At 38.5% G+C, this 26,659-nt stretch overlaps 1 long non-coding RNA gene and 1 pseudogene across 2 annotated transcripts in view; one reads left to right on the top strand and one right to left on the bottom strand.

The window, feature by feature from the left end:
* Nucleotides 1–2,356, bottom strand: part of LOC102012158 — a 218,619-nt gene extending 216,263 nt beyond the window's left edge. The window contains exon 1 of one of the 2 annotated variants that reach the window (XR_259571.2): nt 2,316–2,356. This is a non-coding gene — a long non-coding RNA (uncharacterized LOC102012158). The remainder of the gene's footprint in view (nt 1–2,315) is intronic. The other variant, XR_001231628.1, reaches the window with a different exon arrangement.
* A 16,046-nt stretch (nt 2,357–18,402) lies between these two features.
* LOC102004564 lies at nt 18,403–19,406 on the top strand (annotated as a pseudogene).
* The last annotated feature ends 7,253 nt before the right edge of the window (nt 19,407–26,659 follow it).

Below are 26,659 nucleotides of genomic sequence, written 5' to 3' on the forward strand. Positions count from 1 at the left end.
TCATCATGAGACAACTGGCCTACCAGTAGCAAGTTGGTTGTATTGGACCACATTAACAGCATGGGCAGTGGCTTGTCCTAATGGGGTTAAAAAGATGATGTTGGGAGGTTAAGCCTAGGTGAAGGAGCCAGGTCCCTAAGTGTGGACTGGAAGGATATACCATATCTCCCTCCCTCCTCTCTTGAGCTCTCTCTCTACTTCCCAGCTGCCATGGCATAAGCAACATTCCTCTGCCATGCCACCCTACCTCAGAACCTGCTATGACTGAAACTTCTACAAACTGAGCCAAAAATAAACCTTTCCTCCTTTAAATTGTGGGTGTTGGATATCGTCTCAGCAATAAGAAAGTAACTAAGACAGATTTTGATACCAGGAGTGGGGTTGTTGCTCTTACTATGCCTGACTATGTGGTTCAGAAGCCTTTGGAAGTATTTTGTGGGAGAAGTTTGGAAAGCTTTGAAGATGTCAGCTGGAGAAGCATCCCTAGAATATTGTAAGCCAAGTTTGATGGGAAATGCTATAGGATTAGTCCATTGTTGAGTTTTATAGCTAATAGTGCTGTTGGGAGGGAAGGTAAATAAGATAGCAAGAGATAAAAGAGGCTCATTCCTCATATTATTATTCTTAATGACCTACTGGAAGTTCAGTTTTTATAGTATGAGAGAGTAAGATTCTAACTGACCAACTCTTCTGAACATAATAACTACAAATTTCTGACAGAATTTAAAATCAACTACTGGAAGATGTTAAAGCAGAAATGAGTCAGGCAGAATTTAGAAGAGAGGTGAAACTTGGAAGAAGGGACAGAGGATTTAAACTTATCTTTCTGGCCTGAAAAATAAACAAAAGACAGAGTCCAGGAGAACATGTAGCTGTTGGAAATTTATGGGAGAATTCCAGAGAGCAGAGAACAAGACAATATCAGCCATAAATTGTAAGTTTTGCCTAAAACTTGGCTCACCTCTCAGCCATGCATGAACAGAGTAGATTCAAAACATCTTGCAAATAAAACTAAAGAAATTAAACTGAGATTTAAATTGCTACACAGTAGAGAAAATAGAGCGGCAATTTAAGCCTAACTTAATGAACTGTCCAATAAAGCAATAGCATGTACACTCTTTGAAATATGATAGAATTTAGAGTCTCCCAGACGTGACATTAAACATTACAAGTTAATATCATATCATGTGACACAATAGCCAATAAAAATATATTTATCTACTTACTTTTAAAACACAAACTTATCACCTAGAAAGGAAAAAAGTGAATTCTGAGGAGGCTAAAGTTTGAACCATGTATACAAAAACTCCCCATTTTCTCTTATGCATCCCTTTTTCTGCTCCCAAGGAAGTACACCCTTAAATCAAGATTCGTATGCTTCTGTCATTCAGTTGGTTTATACCAATGCAAAGCCCTGATGGAAGACTGTAGAACCAGAAGAATATAGCCAGTGTATTTATTGCCCTACATACTCCTTACAAAGGTACCTGAAGCTATCTATGTCCTCCATCCAAAAGTCAACAGTCTGGATCTGAGGATTTAGCTCAGTGGCACAGTGCCTGCCTGGCAAGTGCGAGGTCATGAGTTTGATTCCTGGTACCGGAAACTCCCCCCCCCAAAAAAAATAAAAGTCAACAATCCATTAAAGCTGGCATTCCACACGTCTTCCTCAAAGTACTAGAAACTATGTTCCTTATCCTTGGTGTTTTGGACCTAGTGACAGTTGCAATAGTTTGATTGCTGCTAAGTTCCAGGTTAATGCACCATCTATCTTAGTCAGTTCAAAGCATCTGCAATCTTTTAAATCCAGTAAGTGAGGTCCTGTATCTTTTTCTATCTCAATCATTATTCTCACGACAGATAAAAGCTTGGGTTTCTTAACTATAAGTAACGCAAGATAGATTTCCTTCCAATTTCCTAGGAAATATTCATAACAAAACATGACTACATTCAATGGTAATTTGTTAATCAAACAATGTAAGTGGACAGAACAAGTGAGTTCCTCCTGAAATCTGGTGGTTTTGAGGCAGTAATTTTTCTTTGTTAATTAATTTGTTGGTACAACTTAGGTATATATTGATCACATTCATCATAGGGAAATTGTACCTGTACATAATGTGCTTTAATTTGTCTTTCGTTTCCCTCCCATTCCCCTCACCTCCTTTCAATCCCCCTTCCCTTCCTTATTTCCAAAGCTTTTTTTTTCCATTTTATTTTCTTTTCTCATTTTTTGTTTTCCTTTCTTTACTTCTCCCCTCTCACCTCCCTAGTTCCCCTTTCCTTTTGAGCAATTTCTTATCTGATGTCTACAGTACCTGATGTCTGTATGTCTGCAGAAGCCACTCCTCAACTGTCAGCCTTAGAATTCCACAACTGTTTTTTGATAACCACTTACTGTTCTTTTCCCCCTACCTTATCAAGGGAAAAATAGGTAAGTTTGTGGGATAGAGGCTCAAACGTGATGCATTCATAGTTTTTCTTCTCATTTTTAAGGTAATATTATGGACCCTGGTTTTCGTTTTGTTTGTTTGTGTTTGTTTTTGTTTTTATCTTTTTGATACAGGACCTCGCTATGCAGTTCAGGCTGGCCTTGAGCTCACTTTGTAGCCCAGTCTGGCCTCGAACTCACAGCGATCCTCCTGCCTCAGCCTCCTGAGTGCTGGAATTACAGGAGTGAGCCACCATGCCCGGCTGGACCCTGTTTTTCATTTCTGCATTACTCTGTTCTTTTTCCTAAACCTTTATCATATACATAATAACTTTTGCAATGTTAAGGTTAATGATAGTGATATATGATTGACTCTTCCATGTTTTCTAAGTTGAGATAAACTCTGCAAATCACTAAAAATATTAAGAATGTAAACATTGTTTCCTGCAGTTCTAGCAGTATAGACTATTGTGATATTTTTAACAGCTTTACCATTGATTTTTTTAATCACATTCACTTTCTCTTGCCTTTTCTCAGTTCTGTTAAATATAAAATAATAGTAAATGTATTGCATCACCAGTTGTCTTGACTCCTCTGCTCAAATAAACCTGTTGCACTCAAAACCTACTGTGTGGCTGTAGTTGTGGAGATTCCCTTTGTACCTCTAGAGAAAACTGGTTCCATTATTTTAAAGAAGCGAAGGTTTTCCCTGTTTTAATGTTCGTCATCATTTCAACCCAACCTGAAATAACCTCTCTTGCAAGTGCACAGGGAATATCTTATGAATCTTTTGACATTATTCATTTGATTTTTGAAGTTATTTCTTCACTGTCTTCTAACATTCAACACTGTTGATGGAAAATGTGATACCAGACCTGTCACTTTTCAGCATGTCACGTTTCTTAAGACAAATTTCAAACTCATCTCTTTATCCTTAGTAATTTGATTTTGCACAATGATATGTCTAGAGATGTGCTTTGCTCGATGTTCTGGGAGCTCCATGCAATCTTCAATTTCAAGATTCAGCACCAAAAAATAATCACCTTGGATTTTTTTAGTAATTTTCTCCATACCACTTTCTTTGTCCTCTCTTTCTGGAACACTGGCTAGCTAGTCTATTATCTGTTAAATTATGCATCATTTTTAGCTCTTCTGCTTTCTTAGAATTTCTCATCTTTATCTTTCAAAGTTTCTATAAAATTATTTCCTAGTGGCATTTGAGCTCCCTTGAGATAAGTACCTCAAACAGCTCCTTGCAGTCATGTCACATTGGGCATCAGGGGTACCCGTATGCTGAGGACAACAGACACTGACCTAATGTGAGGAAGCGGAGTGAACTGGAGTTGAAAAATGAAAGAACTGTTTATAAAATCAGAAGACAATCTCATAGATATGAAAACAACCATGTGAAGTGTGTTGATGAGGCAAAAGTCAAATCTAAAGAGCATCTATTAAATTACATATTGCTATAGTTTATATTTAGATGGTCTCCCCACCAAAAAAAAAAAGCCTCTTATTCTCATAGGTGGGGCTTTTGGGAGGGATTTGATATTGGGGTCATGGTACTCATCACTCAGTTAGACCTTGGCCTGGAAAAGTCTCTCTCTCTCTCTCTCTCTCTCTCTCTCTCTCTCTCTCTCTCTCTCTCTCTCTCTTTTTCTTTCTCTATCTCTCTTTCCTTTTCTTTTCTACTTCTCTTTTCCACTTCTCTTTCCGACTGTTAAGCAACGGTATGTTTCTCCTCTACCATGCCCTTCTACCAGCCTGTCTTTCCTTGGAGCCAGCTGTTTATGGACTGAAACCTCTGCAAACTGTAAACCAAAATAAATCTCTTCTTTCACTTGTGAGTGTTGGCTATTTTGGCCCAGTGACAAGAAAGGTGACTAAGATATATACCCAGAACTATTTTCTTGAGTTTCTCTCTCAGCATTTCTGCTCCACTACATGTGCATGCACACACACACACACACACACACACACACACACACACACACACACACACCCTAACATCCAGCTTAGCCTCATCACTGTTGGGCCCCAATGTTTGATTCAGAGGTTGATATCTAAATTCATTGGCTCCTTCTCCAATAATTTTTTAAATACATTTTAAAATATCCTTTATAGAAAAGATCTGAAGACATTATACCTTGCTTCCACATCTGATTTACTCCATTATTAACATCTTACACTAATATGATACATGTCCTGAAATTAATGAACCAACACTGATGCACTGTATTAAGTTTCCTTGTATTTAATGACCTTGACAGTTTTGAGGAGCACTTCTCAGGTATTGTGGAAACGTTTCTCAACTGGAATTTATCTGATGCTTTTGTCTTGCTATGGCTGAGGTACATCTGGAGTCTTACCCGTGTAAGTTGAACTTACAGCCCCTGGAGTGTTGATGAGCACTTACCAGAAGCTTCTGCAGCTGACACGATCAACTAGTGCTGCCCAAAGAACACACGCCATCAGTCCTCCCTCTGGGGCACCTCGGACTAGTGGTGTCGGTCTGGATGGAATTTGACACGTCCTTCCACGTGGGTCTCAGTTTCTGGGCGTCAGCACCTCTCCTGATGCTCTGGCCAGTTTTACTACTTTCCATTTTTACTGCCTCCATCTTCACCCAACTTTCTCTTCGTGGCAATATATTTGCTACAAGACGTGCTTTGATTCCTGATAGAAAGTATCAAAATATCACATCTGGTACTCCATTTGTGAAGTGTATATTATACATTATGATGACAGCATGGCTTCTGGGAAATTTTATTTCATTTAAAGAATCAAATTTTAAGGGGCTGGGGATTTAGCTCAGTGGCAAAAGCGCCTGCCTGGCAAGCACAAGGTCGTGAGTTCGGTTCCCGGTACCGGAGAAAAAAACAAAAAAAAAAAAAAAAAAAAAAAAAAAAAAGAATCAAATTTTAAGGTAGATCTTTTCCTAATATTACAAATTAGGAAACTGTCATTCAGAGAAACTGACGTGTCTGATAGAAAATATGTAGAAAATGAAATTTACTCAAAGTCTTCTGATCTCAACTACCATGCTCCACCCACAGTAACTTACTGCGTGCACTAAAAGAAGGCTGAGTTAAGCTACATTTGCATTCTTTGTTGAAAGAAATATGTAGCTGCCTTATGTTGTGGTCATCAGCATAGCACAGCTGCCAATAAAATTCAGTTATTTTCTATATGAAACATCATTTTATGAAAATTGTGAGAGTGAATTCTTCTTTTCTCAAATATATTGTAGCAAGTATAAGAAACGTGTCTTAGTTATCTTTCTCTCATTGCTGCGACAAAAGACCTGATGTCCAAAATGAAGGAAAGGAAGGTTTATTTAGGTCACAGTTTTTGGAGGCTTCATTCTGTAATCTGCTGGCTCCAAAGCAGGGTGGCACAGCACAGGGGCAACTGTTCATGGTGGCAGAAGACAGCAAAAGTAACAACAGCAAAAAGGGGAAAGAAAGCCTCTCTTCCTCCCTTATACTTTATGCCGGCTATCCCCCGACACCATCTCTGTGCCCTCCTCTTCCACAAGCTCAGGATATTTATGAGTAAGGACTCTGGCTCCCTGCTGAGTCCCTTAGTTAAACTTCTAAACTTCTCAAGTTGATAGGATGTATCAACCATTACAGAAAGTTAAAGAAATAAGGGCTTATTACTGCTAATGATTTGTAGCAATAACAAACCATAATTCCAACTTCATTTTTTTTATTAAACTTATACTCCAAAATAGTAATATGTAATTGAAAAATTGGGTTGGATAATACTTTAGCATAATCTTTTTAAATTGGGAAAATAATCTTTTTAAATTGGGCCAGTTATTGATAGTTCTACATATTTTATATAAAGCTATTGTATTAACTTTCTTTTTTTTTTCAGTAGTGGGACTTCAATGCAGGGCTTTTTCACTGAGCCACATCCTCAGCTTTTTTTCTTTCTTTCTCTTTCTCTCTCTCTCTCTCTCTCTCTCTCTCTCTCTCTCTCTCTCTTTCTTGACAAGGTCTCACTAAATTGCTAAATTGCCTTGGCTAAGATTGAACTTGCAATCTTTCTGTCTCAGCCTCCCAGCTGAGTACCAGGATTATACACTGCATTAACTTTCTATTGATGTTCTAACATTACCACATATTTAGTGGCTTTAAACAACATAAATTTATTATCTTCCATCTCTGTAGATCAAATCTGATATGAGTCTCACCAGACTAAAATTATGTGCTATGTTCCTTTCTGAAACCTCTGGAGAAGGATCCATTTCCTTTCTCATTAAATTTGTTAGCAGAATTTGGTTGCATCTAATTGTATTACTGAACTCCCCATTTCCTTATTGGTTATCAACTAAGGGCTATCTCCATTTCCAAAGGCCACTATATCCCTTTATTCATACTTTCCTTCCTTTATCTTCAAGACTAGCACTGAGAAATAGTGTCCTAAAATTTCAAATCACTCCTGTCTCACCTCTGACTTAGCCAGAAAAGGTTTTCAACTTTCAAGCACTCATACAATTAAATGGTTTAACAAAGATAATCCAACACAGTCTCCCCATTTTGAAGTCTGTTCCTTAAACTACATCTGCAAAGTCCTTTTTTTCATGTAAGGTAACACATTTTCCAAGAATCAGACCTTGGGCACACTTTATCATTATTATGTTGCTTACCTCCACTGTCAGATCACGGCAACTTTCAACCACATAAACTGTTATAGTAATTTAAATTCCTAACACTCATTTGCTAAACTGGAATAAACAAAATTTTCAAATTGTATGTTGGTTATAAGTTTTTTCTTAATTTTTTCTCCCAAGACAAATTTGTACCTTCAATTTAACAAATGAATGTATATATATATAGATTTCATTTGACTCAATTTTGCGGACCATTTTCATGAACAATACATTTGATAAGTATTTCTGTTTGCTGTTGTTTCATTTCCTCCAAACACCATCCACTGACATTGATTTCAGAAAAGATTTAGGGGCAACCCACTCAGGACCCCTCCTGTTTCTCAGGAGCCATTTCTATTCCCCATTTCTTTTCCCCAATAAATTTTCCTACTCTTAGCCTCTGTTATTCCTTAGAACTCATTCTTCAACTTCAGGTAACATGAACTTGATATATCAGACATTTAGCAAGTTAGGAGTTACATTTATTTCCTCTGTTTTATTTGGCAGTCCTGTATCATTGGAGAACCAGTGAGATAATTGAAAGCAGGTAAGAGTTTGCTTTTGTTTAATAGGATATTTTACTTTTATAAGAAAAGTCTTGTATTCCTGTTTTGTATATGCTGCATTTGGACTAACTAGTTGCTGAACTTATTGGTGCCCCTTGCTTTACCTATTTTACTAGTTAGACAACAATGCTAAGGAAAAGTGATGTTAGAGTATCCCCTAGTGGACTTGGGTATGAAATGCTGTAAAATGGGTCTTTTCATGAAATCTAGTTTATATTTAGAAAATATATATACCTGTTAATAAATCGTGGGCATTCATCTGCCAGTAAAAGGCAATAAATTGGCAGACATTCTCAAAATATAGAAGACAGATTTTCCTGGGAGTCTGGCCTGCTTAATCCTCCTCTACACTCTAGAGGGAATGTAGAGACTGTAGTGCCTCAGTTTCCTTTCTGGTCTGATCTTCCCCTGGTGAGGCGGCAATCTTAGTTCTTGAGATGCCCACTCTCACATTTCCAGGGTAAGGGTGATTATTTATGGGCAAGTTGGCTCAACAACTCACCATGAGTATGAGGGAAAAAAAAGACTTTTTTGATCTTATTTTTCATCTTTTCTGGTCATTTTGTACTTTCCTTCTTTGGAGGCATGTTTCTGCTAAAGATTAGAGAGGGAGGAACTCTCAACATTTCCCTCCTATCCAACAACTAAAAATCTTTTAGTTTAGCCCATAGAAAATGAACATTTGCTAACACTGAGGACAGGGAAATCATCTTAGGTGAGGGACAGATGAGAGATCAGAATTTTGCCTTGGGGCTGGGGATTTAGCTCAGTGGCAAAGCGCCTGCCTGGCAAGTGCAAGGTCGTGAGTTTGGTTCCTGGTACCAGAGAAAAAGAAAAAAGAAAAAAAAAGAAGAAGAAGAATTTTGCCTGTCTGGTAGAACAGACATGAAAGCCATGTCCCAGTTTATGTTTTCTTGGCACAGTATCCTGAGTGTGGGAGACTACATCTGAGGCCCGATGGAAAGAACCAACTTATAGATGAGACCTAAGCACAATATTTAAGGGACCAAAACACATTTAGTTTAAAGGAGAATCCCCACCCTCCTGGTTCTCTCTCTCCTCCTCTAGATCTGATTCTCATCATTTATGTGTGTAGGGGAGAGAAGCATCTTTGCTAATGTATAATTTGTGGTCGCTGAATGATGGGTGTAAGTTTTAACCTGTGAACTTTATAAGTGTGTTGCAGACATAGAGACATGGAAATTTTCTAGTGGAATTGGAGTAAAACTTAGCTTTGTCTTGCTGTTAAGGAAGACCGTTTAAGTGATTAGATAGGTCCCACAAATGTCTTGGCAATTTCTTCACCCTAGGGTCCAGGGCAGGGTTTTTTGGAGCCATTACTTGCCTCTATCTCTCCCTGGAGGTGATCTCTTTTGCAGTCTGGGAAGTGCTTCAACCACTCCAAATTTTCTCTTTGATTTCCCCCTATACACTGTTTTCCAAAGCATTGTAAAGCAGTTGTTCAGGTCTCTTGGTTATTGGTTTAATTTTGCTAGCAATGCTTCCTTCTTTAAAACGACTGTTACAGCTGGAATCAACCTTAACTTGGGCCTTTGCAAATGCAAGAGGGAGTTAGGAGTGTGAGTTTCTGGAGAAGGTAAGAGTGTGAGTCAATAAGGGTGGCTAGTCCAACCCCACATACCTTCTGGTTACTCTCCAGATGGCAGACACCCACTCTGGAGTAGGTCATCGTGAGGGATGTCTTGGGGGCACATAGAAACCAAGTAGCAATTAAAAGAGATGCCTATTTTTTCCTTGCTGTTTTTGGAAAACTCAATGTCAAATTCCTATTCCTTTAAAATGTATCCTTAAGCACTGAAATTTGTTTGACCCTTATCAATTGAGAAGCAGCTATTTAATATTTATCTGCACCCATGTATGGCCTGCCTACCCACTAGAGGCAAAATGGCATACAGAGGCAAGTACTGATTATGATACTACTTTGCAACTAGAATTATACAGTAAGAGAGGAAGAATGGTCAGAATTACCTTCCTTATGCTCAGACTTTTTTTGCATTGAGAGATAATCCTTATCTGTGTTCAAAACGTAAATGTAACTCACAGGAAAACCAGACACTTCTGGCCCCTCAGGCATAATCGGAAGCATCCACTGTCACTGAGCCTGAGGCTCCCCTCCTTGTCCTTTGAATTCTGAGGATGAGGTTTCCAAGGCAACTTTCATCAAAGCCTCACCTTCTACTATTGAAGCTAAGGATGAGGTTTCCAAAGCAACCTTAATCAAAGCCTCCTTAAGCCTTATAATTATTTTAAATTTCCCATTATTCATCAGGAGAAAGATGAGAATCCCTCTGCCTTCTTAGATTATTTACAAGAGGCACTGATGAAACATACCTTCCTGGCTCCTGATTCAATAGAAGGACAGATTATCCTAAAAGACAAGGTTATTACCCAGGCAGACTCAGGTGTTAGGAAAAAAGCTACAAAAGATGGCTTTTTCTCCAGATAGCTCACTCGATCTTTCAGTGAGGATTGCCTCCTCAGTATTTTATAATTGAGACCAGAAGGAAGCCAAGGGGAAGAAAAGAAAGAGACCAAGAACAAATTGCTGCCTTGCTTGTGGCCTTAAAAGAAATAGATCCTAAGTGTGACTCTTGGGGCTCCAATAAGAGCTCAATGACTAAATTCACCTGATGCCACTGCAAAAACCAGGCTGCCTTAGGAGGAACTGTGATAAGAAACATCATGACAAGTGAACCCCAGAGCCATGCCCTGATTGCAAAGGTGGCCCTCTGGAAGTCAGCCTGCCCCCAGGTGGAGGCCCTAGGGATCAGACCCATCTTACCAGGTAGTCCAGCAAGGCTGAAGAGCTCTAGGGATCTCTGACTTTTCCCTCTGGCCACACTGTCATCTCCACGGATGATTACTCCTGGGTTATCATGATCACAGAGGGCTAAAGAAACCAGCCTATTTCTGGACACTGATGCATGTCTCTTTGCCCTTCTTTTCAATCCTGGCCTTCCTTCCAGGGCTCATACTTCAGTAAAAGGAGTCACTGGAGAGGAGGTAACTCACTCTTTCTCACAACTGTTAGGCTGCTACTGGGACAGTTTTCTTTTTACACATTCCCTTTTTTTTTTTTTTTTTGGCTTTTTGTACCACTATGCCTGTCTTACACATTCCTTTATAATTATGCCTAAAAGTCAGTTCCCTTCCTGGAGAGAGATAGCTTATCTTGCTTGAATACTGTAATATACATGCACCCCAAGTCAGGTATGCTATCTCCCCCTCGTGGAGACAGAAATAAATCCTAAAGTATGGGCAACTAAAGGTGAAATAGGTAGGGCAATAAGACCTGCCCCAGTGGAAATACATCTCAATGACCTTACTATATTTCCTCAACAGGTACAATACCTTCTAAGGCCTGAAGTTAAAAGAGGATTATTGCCTATAATGGATAACTTAAGGGCACAAGGTCTATTCGAACATTGTAACAGTGCGTGCAACATTCCAGGCTGGGGAGTTCAAAAACCCAGTGAAGACTGGAGGTTGCTACAGAATCTTAGATTGGTAACTGAGGCAGTAGTGCCCATTCACCCAGTAATATCTAATCCATAGATTCTCCTTTCTCAGATCCCAGAATATAACAGTTAGTTTTTAGTGTTAGATTTAAAAAATGCCTTCTTGTCAGGTGTGGTGGTGCATGCCTGTAATCCCAGCACTGGGGAGGCTGGGGCAGGAGAATGTCTGTGAGTTTGAGGCCATCCTGGGCTACAAAGTGAGCTTAAGTCCAGCTGAACTGCATAGCTAGACCCTGTCTCAAAAAGACAAAATAAAATGAAATAAATAAATAAGAGATGCCTTCTTTTCATTCCTTTACATACAGATTCCCAGTTTCTTTTTGCTTTTGAAAATCCTCATGATCCTGCCTCACAACTGACTTGCACTGCACTTCCCCAGAGAATCAGAGACAGTCCTCATCTTTTGGAACAAGTGGTTTCTTCTGCCTTGGCATATTCTGAGTTTTCCCAAGTCACAGGCTTGCAATATGGTGATGTACTGTTATGGGCTCCCTCAGAAGCACTCTCTAGCCAAGGCACTCATGCTTTGCTGAATTTTCTTGAAGACTGAGGTTATAAATTCTCTAGGTCTAAGGTACAGCTTTGCAGACTTGAGGTAAAATACCTGGGCCTTATCATATCTAAGGGAACCCAAAGGCTGGGAAAAGAGAGAATTAAACAAATACTTTCCTTCCTGCAGCCCAAGACCTTAAAACACCTAGGAGGATTTCTAGGAATCACAGGCTTTGTCACTTTTGGACAGCAGAAGACTGTGGGATTGCACAACCCCTCTATCAGCCTATAAAGGAAGCCCAAAAGGCAGATACTTATATTCTAACCTGGGAACCTGATTCCCAAACTGCATTCTAGAAGCACAAACAAGCAATTCTAAATGCCCTAGCACTGAGCTTACTGACTGGATACCATTTCAGTCTGTATGTTGATCAAAGGCTGGGCATGTCTTTCAGAGTTTTTATGCAGGACACAGGACCTGCTCAACACCCTGTAGGATATCTGAGTCAGGAATTAGACATTATAGCAAAGGGATGGCGTGCATGCTTTTGAGCTGTGGCTGCCTTAGAACTCTTCTGGTACCTGAGGCATCCAAGCTGACTTTGGGCAAAGATCTCACTGTATATACTCACAATGTGGCAGGACTTCTTCCAAAGGCAGCCAATGGCTACCAGAGAACCACCTTCTGAAATTCTGGATTCTACTTCTAGGAGGACCAGCCATTAAAATAAAGACGTGTTGCTCCTTAAACCCTGTCACCTTTATCATGTAAAGAAGAAACTGAGGCTGAAAGACATGACTGCAAACAGTAATTCTCCCTACATATGCAACCAGAGAAGACTTATTAGATACACCCCTTACTGATCCTGATCTGACCCTCTTCTGTGATGGAAGCTCATTCATGGAAAATGGGACAAGAAAGGCAGGGTATGGCACAGTGATTCTGCATCAGACACTTGAAAGTTCCTCATTTGCCCCTGTGTCTAGTGCCCAGCTAGCAGAACTCATAGATCTGACAAAGGCTTTAGAACTCAGTGAAGGACAGATAGTCAATATTTATACTAATGATGATGATATGTGGTTAATTCTAATTATAAGACAAGTTAGTTGAAAGACTCCCATATGTTGGGAACAAAGAAATCATTCTTATTCTTATTGGCCTAACTGTACTAAATATCTGGGGTGGACACCTCTGAGCAGCATATACACACCATAACTTTACAGGTCAAAGACTGATTTGCAAAAAACTGGTTTAATTGCCCTGGAACTAGACAGGAGGCCCCCCAGTGGCATTTGTTGGTCCTGTGGAACCAATTTTTGTGGATAAGGAGATGCAGGCTGGCGTTTGCATGGTTACAAAGCAGGAGTGTCAAAAGTATCAATAAACCTGCAAACTTACCCTGACTACAATATCAATGGTCTAGAAGTGTGCTTCACTGGTGTGATCATTTGGCTTCTATCTTTATCCCTTCCCTAGGATTACAGGATGTCATGCAACACACTGAGGCCTTGACTAACTATACTCAGTGGGCCTTAAATGACTCCTGATCTCCCTTTCTTAAATGAAGAAGTAAAATTAATGAGGCAAGCCATCCTCTAAAAATCCTCTAAAATCCAATAGCATTAGGCAAGGGGGTACTTGTGCAATTGTAAAAGCTGACTGGAGTGTGTACATTCCTGGTCCTTCTGCTAATATCTTGATGGTTGTTCAAGATAGTAAGTGATAAGTTAATGTCAGGAAATTCCATGTACTTTCTCCTTACCCTCTTTGTGGGAGGTTATTACTGCTTTTTTCTCAAGTAAACATTGGTTGGCTGTACCCATAATAGTCTGGTTGATCTTATTATTTGGCCCATACATACTTTTTTGTATTAAGTTTTTTGGTACAATTTAGGTATACATAATGATCACATTTATTATAGGGAATTTGTACCTGTAAATGGTATAACTTGATTCTTTTTTTCCCCATTCCCCTACCCTCCCAACTGTTTCTGTGGCCTTGTCTCCTCCAGACTTAAAGCTATACACCTACCCAAAACAAGAACACCTGGCATCTATTGAGGGCCTTTAGATATAACCTCTGTGGAGTATCTCTGACTGCCTATCACAACTATGACACCTTCACCCAGAAATAGCCAGAATGGTCTTCCCCCCTTGCCCCCTCACAGTAGTTAGGGGCACCTCTTCAGAGGAGGAATATTATAGACAAGTTATAGGCAGTTGGACAGGGCCAGGCCCTTCAGGGAGTCAGTGCAGAAGATGAAAACACATCAAAACTGTGGCTGGAGGCTCATCTGAAGATTAAAATCAGAATGCTCAGATTTACATACTCCCCTAACAGATAAACAGAAGTATGAGATTACTAGTACCACCCTTTTAAGATTTCCTGTATAAATATACCATTGTCTAATTAGAGGTGGGCCATCCTATCCCACCCACTAAGACCAAGACTTCTAAGACTAAGACTTCTAAGATTAAGATGAAAACTAAAACTACTAAGACTAAAACCAAGACTAAGACTATAGATTACTGGCCAAAGTTAATGATGTCATCCGTATGCCCTTGCTACAATGGATTGATACTAGCCAAGAAGTTATACTTGTAGTTGTACTGATTGATTATACTTTTGACCCACATAGTACCCACCTCGTGATTTTACTCTATAAAACTTACTTCAAGAAGTAGGTTCATTGGCAATCCATTCAGTACCCTTCCTATCTCTCAGGAGCTATTCCCACTCCCCATTCCTTTTCCCCAATAAATTTTCCTACTCTTAAGAAAGAAAAGAAAGAAAGAAAGAAAGAAAGAAAGAAAGAAAGAAAGAAAGAAAGAAAGAAAAAGAAAGAATTTAGTGCTTTTTCTCTTCCTGAATGTTGAAATTATGCTCTCACAGTGGACAGACTTTCTAAAGAATAAGAATCACTTGTGCTTCTTTCTATATCAGGAAATTAAAATTTTCAGCTTCAGTAGAGATCATTCTATCTTTGAACAGTGACTAGTCAGCTTTCAGTAATAAAATCTGACTTCCACTTAATTTAAGTAAAACATTTAAAATACTCCTTAATTAACAATAAAATGATTTTTTTCACTGACCAATTACCCAACAAATGAGTTATATAAATCTCTAGTTCTCCTTTTCTCTGTCAGTACTTATCAACTTAACTCCTATATTAGAAACATTAGAAGAAATAAGAGGTATAATTTAAAAGCATGTAGTATTGTTATAATTCTTTTTAATAGCTCAAGAATAAGATATTAATTCATGATAATAATATGCATTTAAATCAGCTGTCTTCTTTTTTAACTTTCCATTCAAATCCGTGAAAAGGTTTACTAATCCCATTGTCAGTGTCTCTTTTTCAATCCCTCATGATCTTTTGCACCATCAGCCTTAAATATCATGTCTAACAAGGTGATTCAAGTTTTCACTGCCAGATTATCAAATGGCCCAACCTCTCTTCCTAGAACAGCTATATTTAAATACTCCTTATCTGCTCAAACTCAAAACTTCAGAACCTTAGTTCTTAATCTTATTTTCATCACAATTATTATACTTGCTGAGTTGAAAACAAAGCAGGTAAAACAAAAATGTGTAAGGAAAATGTCTCAGAAATTAGTAGAAGGGAGGAGTTTGACCAGGTGGTAATGGAAACTGAATCCGTCAATAGTGCTGAATTTTACAAACAAATCTCAGAGGAAGAGAATAAGGATACAGTGTTTGACAAACTGGCAAATAATTTTTCTAAAGACTGTGACAATATACCCTCCCCAGATGACCTATTTCAGGAAAGGTGAAAGGAGTGGGATGTTTTTAAAGCACAACTCTGCTCAAATCCTCATAAACCATCCCTTGAGAAAGAGCTCAGCTCACAAGGGAATATACTGCCATATAGTCTTCCAGTCCTGAGAAAAAAAAATGTCCAATCCCCTTCGCTTTACATAAACATGGAATACCTTTGATCTTGATAAGGTTTAGAGAGTTCTTTGTACAGGAGCAAGTATCCCAGGTCAACAGTAGGTAGTGCGGCGGGATCCAGTGTATCCAATGCCGGTGCAGACTGCACCTCAAAAGCATAGCCCTACATGTGAACTTCCTTGAGAAGATAACGTGTTCACCAAATTATGGGCTCTGCTTGCCTGGTGCTTGCCTTGGAGTCATGCAGCAAGAAGAAAATACCTCAAGAAGTTAATCAAGCACTACAGACAATGACCTTCAAATTCTGCTGAAATGGGGGCCCCGTTATTAGAGAAATGTGTAGCTCAGCACCTCCTTAATCATTCAGGAAATTTTAATTCCATTATAGCTGCTATCACTTGTTATCCATTACTGTGTAACAACTTCAACCTAACTTAAAACAATGAGCATCTATTTTCTCAGTTTCTGTGAGTTAGGATTTGGCGATAGCCTAGTTAGGTGATTCTGACACAGGATCTCTCGTGAGGTTGCAAGTGAGATGTTAGCCAAACTGAGACTATAAAAATACTACAAAGAACCAATCAACTGAAGAACTGGTTCTTTAAAAATATATATACACAAAATAGATAAGCCCTTAGTGAAACTTACCAAAAGAAGAGAAGACCCATATCAAATGTGACTGGAACTGGAAAAATTATTAGTAACCACTATGAAAAATTGTACTCCAACATTGGAGAATCTAGAAAAATGGACAGAATCTTAGACATATATGAATTATCAAAACTGAACCAAGAAGATATAAAAACTCTGAACAATCCAATAACATGCAGTGAAATTGAGGGAATAATTTTTAAAAACTGCCAACTAAGAAAACCCAGTTTCCAATGGATTTGCTATTGAATTTTACAAGAACTTCAGGGAAGATCTAATGCCAATATTCCTTAAACTCTTTAATGAAATTGAAAGGGAAGAAGTACATCTAAACTTATTCCTGAAAGCTAGCATTACTCTGCTTCCAAAATCAGACAAAGATTCAACTAAAAAAAGAAAACTACAAGCCAGTCTTCTTAATGAACATAGACACAAAAATCCTCAACAATGTACTGGTAAGAAGAATGCAACAAACCAAGCCAGGCATGGTGGCCCATGCCTGTAATCCAGCACCCACTATCAGAGAAGGATCACTATGAGTTCAAGGCCAGACTGGGCTACAAAATGAGTTCAAGGCCATCCTGAACTTCACAGTGAAACCCTGTCTCAAAAAGAAAAAAAAAAAAGCAATACACCATTAAAAAGATTATGCATCAGGCAAGTAGGATTTATCCCAGGGTTTCTGGTATGGTTTAATATATGCAAATTAATACATATAACACATCACATAAATAGAAACAAGGAGAAAAATTACATGATCATCCCAATAGATGCAGAAAAAGTCTTTTAAAAAATTCAACATCCATTCATGAACCTTATTCAATCCGACAAAAGCCATTTATGGCTACCAACTGCCCACATCATATTAAATCAGGATTCCCTGTTAAATCAGGAGCAAGACAAGGATGTCCACTATCACCTCTTCTGTTCAAAACAGTACTCAATTTAGCTATAGGAATCATCAAGATAAAGAAATAAGAGGGATATTTGTAAGAAAGGAAGAATTCAAATTATCATTATTTGCAAATGACATGATCCTTTACATAGAAGACCCAACAAACCTATGAAAAGACTCTGAGAATTAATGACCAAATTCTGTGTAGCAGGATACAAAATCAACACAAAAAAATCATAATGTTTCTTTACACTAGTAATGAACTCACCTAGAAAGAACTTAAGAAAACAATACCATTCACAGAAGTATCAAGAAAAAGTAAATGCTTAGGAATTAACCTAAGGAAGTGAACATTCTCTGTAATGAAATGATAGTTCTCTGAGAGAAGAGATCAAAGAGAACATCAGAAAATAAGGAAACACCATCTGTTCTTGGATAGGCAGAGTCAGTGCTGTCAAAATGCCTTTATTTCCAAAACCAATATATGGATTTCATGCAGGCCTAATCAAATTCCCAATATTTCTTCTCACAGAACTGGAAAAACATTCCTGAAATTCACAGGAAACCAGAAGAGACCCAGAATACTAAAAGTAATCCTGGACAACAAAAAGAATGGAATTAGCCTACCTAGCCAAGAACAAGTGAATGCATAAAGAAAATATGTATTTATTCATGATGAAGTACTGCTTTGCCATAAAGAAATTAAGTTTGATATATTTATAGAAAAGTGGGACTGAGGATATAGTTCAGTGGCACAGCACCTGCCTGGCAAGCAGGTCCTGAGTTTGACTCCTGGTACAAAAAGAAAAAAAAAGTAGATGCAGCCTGAGACAGTAATGTTAAGTAAAATAAGTTTGACGCTCAAGCTTAAACATCATTTAAGCTTGAGCTTAAATGATAAACCTAAAGTATGAATTCTCTTAAATGATAAACCTAAAGTATGAATTCTCTTAAATGATAAACCTAAAGTATGAATTCTCTTAAATGATAAACCTAAAGTATGAATTACTCTAAAACAAAATAAAACTAGAGAGTAGGAAACAGGGAGATAGATCCTCTGCAAATGAAGAGATGAGCTAGAGATAGAGGTGAAGGAAGGGGAGGTGCAGAGGAATAAAAAAGAATTAAGATATTTTACGTACATGTGCCTACTAAGATGAATGTAAACATTATGCACTCTAAACAGGTACTAATAAAAAATAAAAAGAATATATCAGTAATGTAAAAAAAATCTGCAAATACGGAATGCCTTATAATGTGTATTCAGAAACCTATCAACTGCACAGTTCTGGATGGTGTGGCCTGTAGTGTCATGCATGGAAATAACCAGCCTGCAATAACTGGAACTGTCAAAAACAGATCCTCCTGCTGAGAAACCACCAACTCCTCCCATGTCAGGCTGGGATAAGTTGGGAGGGAAAACTCTTTATAAAACGCTGGAACCTGTGAAACCCTCTCCAACCCCTAATGATTACATAACCAGTCCTGCAAGGTTTGGAAGTGAGCATAGCCCAGGCAGGACAGCTGCCTGAAATCACAGACCAAGGACGCGCAGGGGAAGTAGTGCAGGAAGTGGAAGTCAAGAGAACAATGGAGGCTGTAGTCCTGGTTTTTCTATTCTTGTACCTATGCCTTCCCCACCCAGTACTGGACCAGCCCCAAGCTCATCTCCTTGTTCCCCGTATGGCATAATGACAAGGCAAATATCGTGACACATCTCTTTGACATCTGTGGTGGATACAGATGAACTCACTCTGTGAAAAGTCAATTTTCTGATCAGCCTCATGTTAAGAGAGGTCTGGTTTATACCTGATATTCAGTTTCTACTGCTCCACCCTTTCCCCCCAGCTCCCAATTGTTTTCACAAATACCTCTGACAGACTTCGTGGTCAGGGTGCAGGAAAACACTGATAGTCCAAATTCACCACCACCACCTGAACCAGAGGACATTCCTGTGTTTGATGAGTCTCTACCTCCACTCCATCTCCTCCAGTGGATTATGTAGATGAGCAGGCTGTAGTGGTATATTGTAATGATTCATATGCAGATGGGAATCCTGCTTGGGTCCACAAGAATCATATTGAGAAAGGCGTTACAGTACAGGATTATAGAAAAGTCAAGGATGATGAGCTGTCATTTACAGAGTGCAGTCATTAATGTGACAAAAAATAACGATGGCTGGTACAAAGCAGTCTGCAATTGAGTGACAGGTCTCTTTCCTGTAACTATGTTTAATCAATCATACACTATATTCATTAATTTTTTAGCTTTTAAAGTAGGTTCTTTTTCCTATCCATGAGCAAGTGATGTCTTTCCATTTTCTGATATCCTCTTCAATCTTCTTTTTCAGAGGACTGTAATTTTCAATATATAAATCTTTTATTTCCTTTGGTAGACTGATTCCTAAGTATTTCATTTTCTTTGGATACTATTGTGAATGGTGTGGTTTCCCTAATCTCTCTCTCAATAAGTTGGTTGTTTGTGTGCAAGAATGCTATTGATTTTTGAGTACTGACTTTGTATCCAGCCATGCAAATAAATTTGGTCATTAACTCTAGGAATCTTTTGATGGAGTTTTGGGGGTCTTCTATGTAGAGTATCATATCATCTGCAAATAATGATAATTTCACTTCTTCCTTTTCTATCCTTATTCCTTTTATTTCTCTCTCTTGTCTAATTGCTGAGGCTAGTGTTTTCCAGAAATATGTTGAAGAGGAGTGGTGATAGTGGAGATCCTTGTCTTGTTCTTGATTTTAGAGGGAAAGCTTTCAGTTTCTGTCCATTTAGTGTGATGTTGGCTGCTGGTTTGTCATAGATGGCTTTTATCAGACTAAGATAAAGACAATCTATCCCAATCTTCTGTAGGGTTTTTATCATGAATAAGTGCTAGTCTTTATCAAAAGCTTTTTCTGGATCTATCTAGGTGATCGTATGATTTTTGTCTCTGGTTCTGTTGATATGGTGTATTACATTTATTGATTTGCATATGTTGAACCATTCCTGCATTCCTGGGATATATGTATATATATACAAGATAGCTAACATAATTGTACTACTAATTTCTATTGCTTTATTGAAAGGAACAGTTAATGTTTAATTTTGTGATCAATCTTGCATACCTATATTTGGTAATCTGAGCAACAGTAAGTAATACAACATCTGTCATATTGTTTTGAAATTCTGCATCATTTTTATAGTTTTTGTGTTGTTTTGTTTTTGTCTTGTTTTTATTATTTTATTTGTGTTCTTTTCTCTTTAAAATAAAAAATAAAAGACTTTTATAAGGAGAAAAGTAGGGACTTTTTATTAATCAGTCATACTGTAGGACTAATATGTTTAACAGAATTGTCTTGGGTTTTTTTAGTGTTTAAGTTTTCATTCTGTGGGCCTGGGGATTTAGCTCAACGGCACAGCACCTGCCTGGCAAGAGCAAGGTCATGAGTTCGATTCCCGGTACCGGAAAAAAATATATATAGAATAAGTTTTCATTCTGTTTTATTGGTATATTTGAATGTTTACCTATAAGTATAAATCTTAGGCAGTTTATGTATTGCCAAACAGCAATTTATACAAGTCTTCTTACAAATGATTACGCATATGTACCTATTCACATATTGTTAACTATATAATTAGCCTAAACATTCTGGGGAATGGAGTATATTATTTAACAAATCATAATGCCGGCTGTGCCATTACATGTTTCAGTGCAACATAGTTACTAATGCTATGTCAGACTAATATTAAAATCTGAAAAATACCGGTGTGGGTATAGTTTTTGTTTAGATTCTCTCACTTAAAACGACTATTTACTTAAAGCATGCATGGTCATTTATGTATGAAAATAAACTTTAAAAATTCCAAGGTATTTCCAATTTGTATAATACATCCTAGAGTGCTCATACTAGGTGCATTGCTAAGGTCCCCATGTGAAACACACAAAAAGGGCTATCTAAAATTTTAATTTGTATCTAAAATTTTTAATGAGTAAATTTGCATTTGAAATGTTTCCATTCATAAATACATAAGTGAACTAAAGGGTTTTGTCCTTTTTTTCACTGGTTTGCTTTTAAAATATACAAAAACTTGATTTATTATACAATTATAGTTCTATTTTCTTCCTATATTAACCTGGGAAAAATTTAGTCTTATCTGTCCCATTACCCACATGATAGACTTTTGCAGATTTCAAATGTGACATGCTTATTTATAAGTCAATCTACTGAATAACTTTTTTAAAGTAATTTTGAGGCTAAGACAGTGTGTCAAATGTGAAAATGTGTCACAGCACATCATTCTGTCAGTAAAACTGTTAAGGATTGCCACAATAGTCCTTCAGTTTTACAATAGCCTGTTATACACTGTTCAGTGAAAGGCTTATAAGTATCTTTTACATATTGTAAATGTGGATTCAGTTAATTTGTGAATAGGTACCATTTAACCCATTACCTGACACCAGCAGCATAAGATTTTATAATAATTGAGGGAAAAAAAGGTGAGTCAAGTATTAATCAGTGAATGGAAATGCACTCAATCAACAGATCTCTATTATCTTTTGACATAATTGAAATGCAATATATGCACTTTGTATGCTTCCTATTAATATAAGGAAGGGTTAGAGGGATGTTTTCTTCTCTGCTTATTTTGTATGTAATTCCAGGTTGCTTAGGATATTAAAGCAGAGCACCCCAGTGTGGGTTTCTCTGTATTGAGGACTTCCTTGAATTTCAAATTACACTTCTGTACTGCATGTTGCAAACTTATAACAACATAGTGGATGGTGAGACTTATGCAAAACACTTATTTCTGAAAATTAAAGATCATTACTGCTACAAAGTCAATGTGATGGGTTCATAATTTTTTTCTAAAATTTTTATAGTACACATTTAGAGTAATAATGATCACATTCATCATGAGGAATTTGTAAATAACACATCTGAATTATTTTTTCTGTCCTCTTCCCATTCCCTTTCTTTAACTCTTCTTCCCCTCCCCATTTGCAAAAACTCTATTTCCATTTTTTTCTTCATTTATTTTTTTCTTTAAATTCTTTTTTCCTTCCTTCCTCTCCCCCTCTCCTATCTCCTTTCCCTTCCCATTTGAAAAAATTTTTCTACTTCGTAATATGTATCCTCTATTTTGCTTCTTAATCATACTTTGGGAATTTTGTCTTTGTTAATTATTTTTATTCATTTTTTTGCTTTTTGAGACAGAGTCTCGCTATGCAGTTTAGGCTGTCTTTGAGCTCACTCTGTAGCCCAGGCTAGTCTCAAACTTGCAATGATCCTCCTGCCTTAGCCTCCCTAGTGCTGGGATTACAGGTGTGTGCCACCATGCCCTGCTTATTTTTAAACAAAGTATCATCATAACAAAGCTTGTTACCTTTTAGTTTTCCTTCTTTTTTTATTTTTAAGAGAAAAAATAAAAATGATACAGAATTTCAAAACAAGATGATAGGAAATAAATAATGGTTATTATATTGCATATTGTTATCTTCAAAATAGTTACTCAGATTACCAGATATATATATATATTTATACACATACTCAAGATAGCTAAGATAATTGTACTACTAATTTCTATTAGTTCATTGAAAAGAACAGTTAATGCTTATACTGTTTGATCAATTTTGCATGCCTATATCTACTTTTCCATTTTAGAGTAGAATATCTTCTTCGTTTGTATATAACCTGCTGCCTAAATTTTTTGTACAATCTTCTATAATAAACCATTCTCCTATATGAAAAAAAAGGTAAATGGAGTGGCTGTTAGATGGCCACCCTATCCAAGGGCAACACAAAGCATGACAGCTATGCTGACAGAAAAAGCCAAAAAAACAGAGGTTGTGACTCCTTATCTGGTCAGGATTATTCTTCATACAAAAGGTTACTTGTAGTTGATATAAAAATGACTTATCAAGTGTCAGCCTTCTAGACACCCCAGAGGTTACCCTAAACACTTGTATTATTCATCCTTCTTCATTGATGCCTATCAGCTCAAGGGCAGCCACTCTTGTGCACAGGTGATTTCTCAGACCCACACAAGCAGTCAAGACATCAATGACCGGGCCCTCTAACAGCTTGAGGAAATATGGCTCACTGATGGAAGGAACTTTGTCCAAGAGGGATACTGAAAAGTAGACTATGCAGTTGTCAGGCCCACAAGTCACTGAGGTCAGTTCACCAAACACCTGCATGCTGTGACCTCTGTCCAAAAGGCAGAGCTCGCAGCCCTGGTTTAGGCAGTGACAGTAGGTAAAGGCAGGAGGTTAAATATTTACACAGATTTCAAATATGCCTTTCTGGTGCTCATGTCCACGCAGGGATCTGGAAAGTAAGTGGCTTCCTAACTAATAAACAGTCACCTATAAAGCACAAGTAAAACATTTTACAACTCCTGAAAGCAGTCCATATTCCCAGAGAGGTCACTGTCATTTACTGCAAGGGGTATGAAAGCGATATATGTAAAATCTCCTTGGGAAATAGGCTGACAAAGAGGCCAGAATGGCAGCCTTACACACTAAGGCCATTAATCTTGCTTCCAATTCGTGAGAAATCATTAAAGCCAGCCCATTCTCCCCAGGAAAATAAATAAGCCTTAGGACACTGAGGAATTTAAAGGGGACTATGATTATTTGGGGGAAACAAACTAGTCCTTCTTGAAAGGACACAGTGGAAGGCCATAACCCCCCTCTCTTTGATTCTTTTCATATGGAAAGAGGTGCTACCTGGGAAATGGTCACTGAATTTGCACAGGCCCAGGATGAGCAGTGCCCACCGAACAGGTCTGCCATGTATGCCCACTTTGTGCCTACAATAACCCTAGCAAGCCCAGATCATGTCCATTGTTAGAACCCATACTGAGAAGTAGGATGTAACCTGGAAAAGACTAGCAATTACACATTACACACATGCCACAATGTGGGGGATTTAAACAACTATTTGTCCTCATTGACACTTTACAGATTGGTTTGAGGCATTCCCTACCCACTCAGAAAAAGCTATAGAGGTAGTCAAGGTCTCCTCCCCTTTGTTTTTCAAGCAACTACTCTTATTGCCTTTGTGATATATGATTGACCAACCCCAACCAAAACTGTTCTGGTATCAAATTCCAGTATCCATCATTACTAATGTCTCAGCAATAGTGACTTTGTTTAACCAAGCCAATTGCCAGGCTAATTATACTCATTGCTGCCAGGTTATTATGGTCCCCAGACAGGGCAATCTAATAAATCTCTTCCTGGCAGACGATAACCCCAGTCTCCCGGAGGATAAGGTATGATTACCCATTGGGCTCCAGAGGAATGTGGCGTATTAACCACCATTACCAAGGGGCAGCCTTACCCTTAAGCTACAACTATCAGTAGGTGTACTCAACTTTTAATCCACCACCTTAGTGCAAGCATGGTATCTGTGTGCCCCAGGGTTATGTGTTCCACTGTGGATCTAATAGTCATCATCAATCCCAAGAAGATATACCCTCCTCCCCTTAACCCCCATCCCCATAGCCCCAAAGATTATGGCCTACCCCTGCATAGACAGTGGTCAATATTTAGGACAATGTACACTGGGAATCACTCAATGGCCTGGACCATCAGTAGAAATTTTCAGTGTCATTCAGACTAGGTCCATGTAGGCACTCATCCTCATCCTGGCCATGACAATGCCATCTTGTCAGCTGTAAAGTCATCTCATAAAAATCACTTGATTCTCCCTCTCTCTATCTATCTATCTATCTCTCTCTCTGTCACTCTCCCTCTCTTTAGGTCTCTGTCTATCTCTACCATTCATGGTCACTCGACTCATATACATATTTGCTCTTAGCCTCCTCAAAATAATAGTAAAATTTCTCCACTCAAAACTTTAAAAGAAGTAGGGCATGGTGGTGCACGCCTGTGATCCCAGACCTTAGGAGACTGAGGCAGGAGGATTGCTATAAGTTCGAGACCAGCCTGGGGTTCAAAGTGAGCTCAAGTCCAGCCTGAACCACATAGCAAGACCCTGTCTCAAAAAAAAGAAAAAAAGACTTTAAAAGATCTGTCTTCTTATGATCATCCAGATTACGGTTCATGACTCTCCAAAAAACATCGAGCTTTCTCCCACTGTGTGGTCAGCAGAACAGTTCCTGGGACACAGGTACGCTTTTCTGATTCTCTTCTTAGCAGCCCGTCCGGTGAGTGCCAGCATCTCAGGGTATTAAGAGAACTCATAATCCCCAGTACGGAGGGCCTGCAGAACCCTTTCAGCATGAAGCAGTTGTAAGAAGAAAGAGAATTTTACTTCCTCAGTATCGCATAGAGAATTATGAGGATTATCTCTCCGTGGGAAAATGGGCTGGGGAAAACTGGATAGCCAATTGGACAGAATGTGTCAAAGGTCACAAAAACCTATGACTGACAGGCTGAGTGAGATGTTTCCTGAAAACAGAAGACGTATGCAGAAGAGAGGACTCAAAATGACAGCAAGCTTACAGCTGAAGACTATGGACCAGTCAGAAAAGTAGTATTTTTTCAATACATTTGAATCTGATGCAGTTCACAGGACCAGTTAAAAGATGTTATTTTGCATCCTATATTGTCTGAGTTACTTCCCTCATTGCTGGGACAAATGCCCAACACCCACAACTGAGGGAGGAAAGGTTTATTTTGGCTTACAGTTTGTGGAGGTTTCAGTCCATAGTCACCTGGCTCAAAAACAGATGGCATGGTGGAAGGACATGGAAGAGGAGAGCTCCTCACAGAATAGCAGGAAGCAGAGAGAGAGATCCAGAGAGGAGGGAGGGAGACAAACCCTTCCACACCACATCTCCAGTGATTCGCCTCCCACAGCCAGGTCTACTTCCCAACATTGTATTAAGCAATAAACTTATCAGTAGGCTGAGCTGCTAGTGAATACCATGCTCCATGATCCAGTCACCTCTCCAAAGCCCCATTTACAAGTGCATGAGGCTTTAAAGGGACGTCTAGACATAGAACATAGCACTCATTTATACGTGGGCACAGCCAAACAAAAGACACTGTTTCTGATCCTTCATTTACATCTGGTTAAATACTAAGCAAAGTTTTTGGTGGGGCAGTTTCTACCTGGTGTGACCAGGGTTTTGTAGGACCAGGTTTTTGTAGGACTTTTTTCTAGGTCTTTTGTGTCCAGAGATAATAGACAAGACACACAGAACAGGCAGTGAAGGTATACATTTTTGAAGGCAGAGAAGAGGTATGCTCTTTAGCATGAGAGCAGGTTGGACCTGCTCTGGTTAAAAACCAAGCAAAGTTTTTGATAGGACAGTTTCTACCCGGTGTGACACCAAGTGAATTTTTAATAGGATAGATATTCCAATGTCTTATTTTCATGAGGGGAAGCTATACTGGGAATTTTGGATACAAAGGACCCCTGCCCCCTTATCTTGTGGACAAGACATGCAGAAAAAGGAGCAAAGGTATAAGCTTTTTCACCAGCCCGCTCTCATGCTAAAGAGCATACCTCTTCTCTACCTTCAAAAATGTACACCTTCACTGC

This window comes from Chinchilla lanigera, unplaced genomic scaffold (genome assembly GCF_000276665.1).
Source record: "Chinchilla lanigera isolate Chin_1 unplaced genomic scaffold, ChiLan1.0 scaffold00006, whole genome shotgun sequence".
NCBI lineage: Eukaryota > Metazoa > Chordata > Mammalia > Rodentia > Chinchillidae > Chinchilla > Chinchilla lanigera.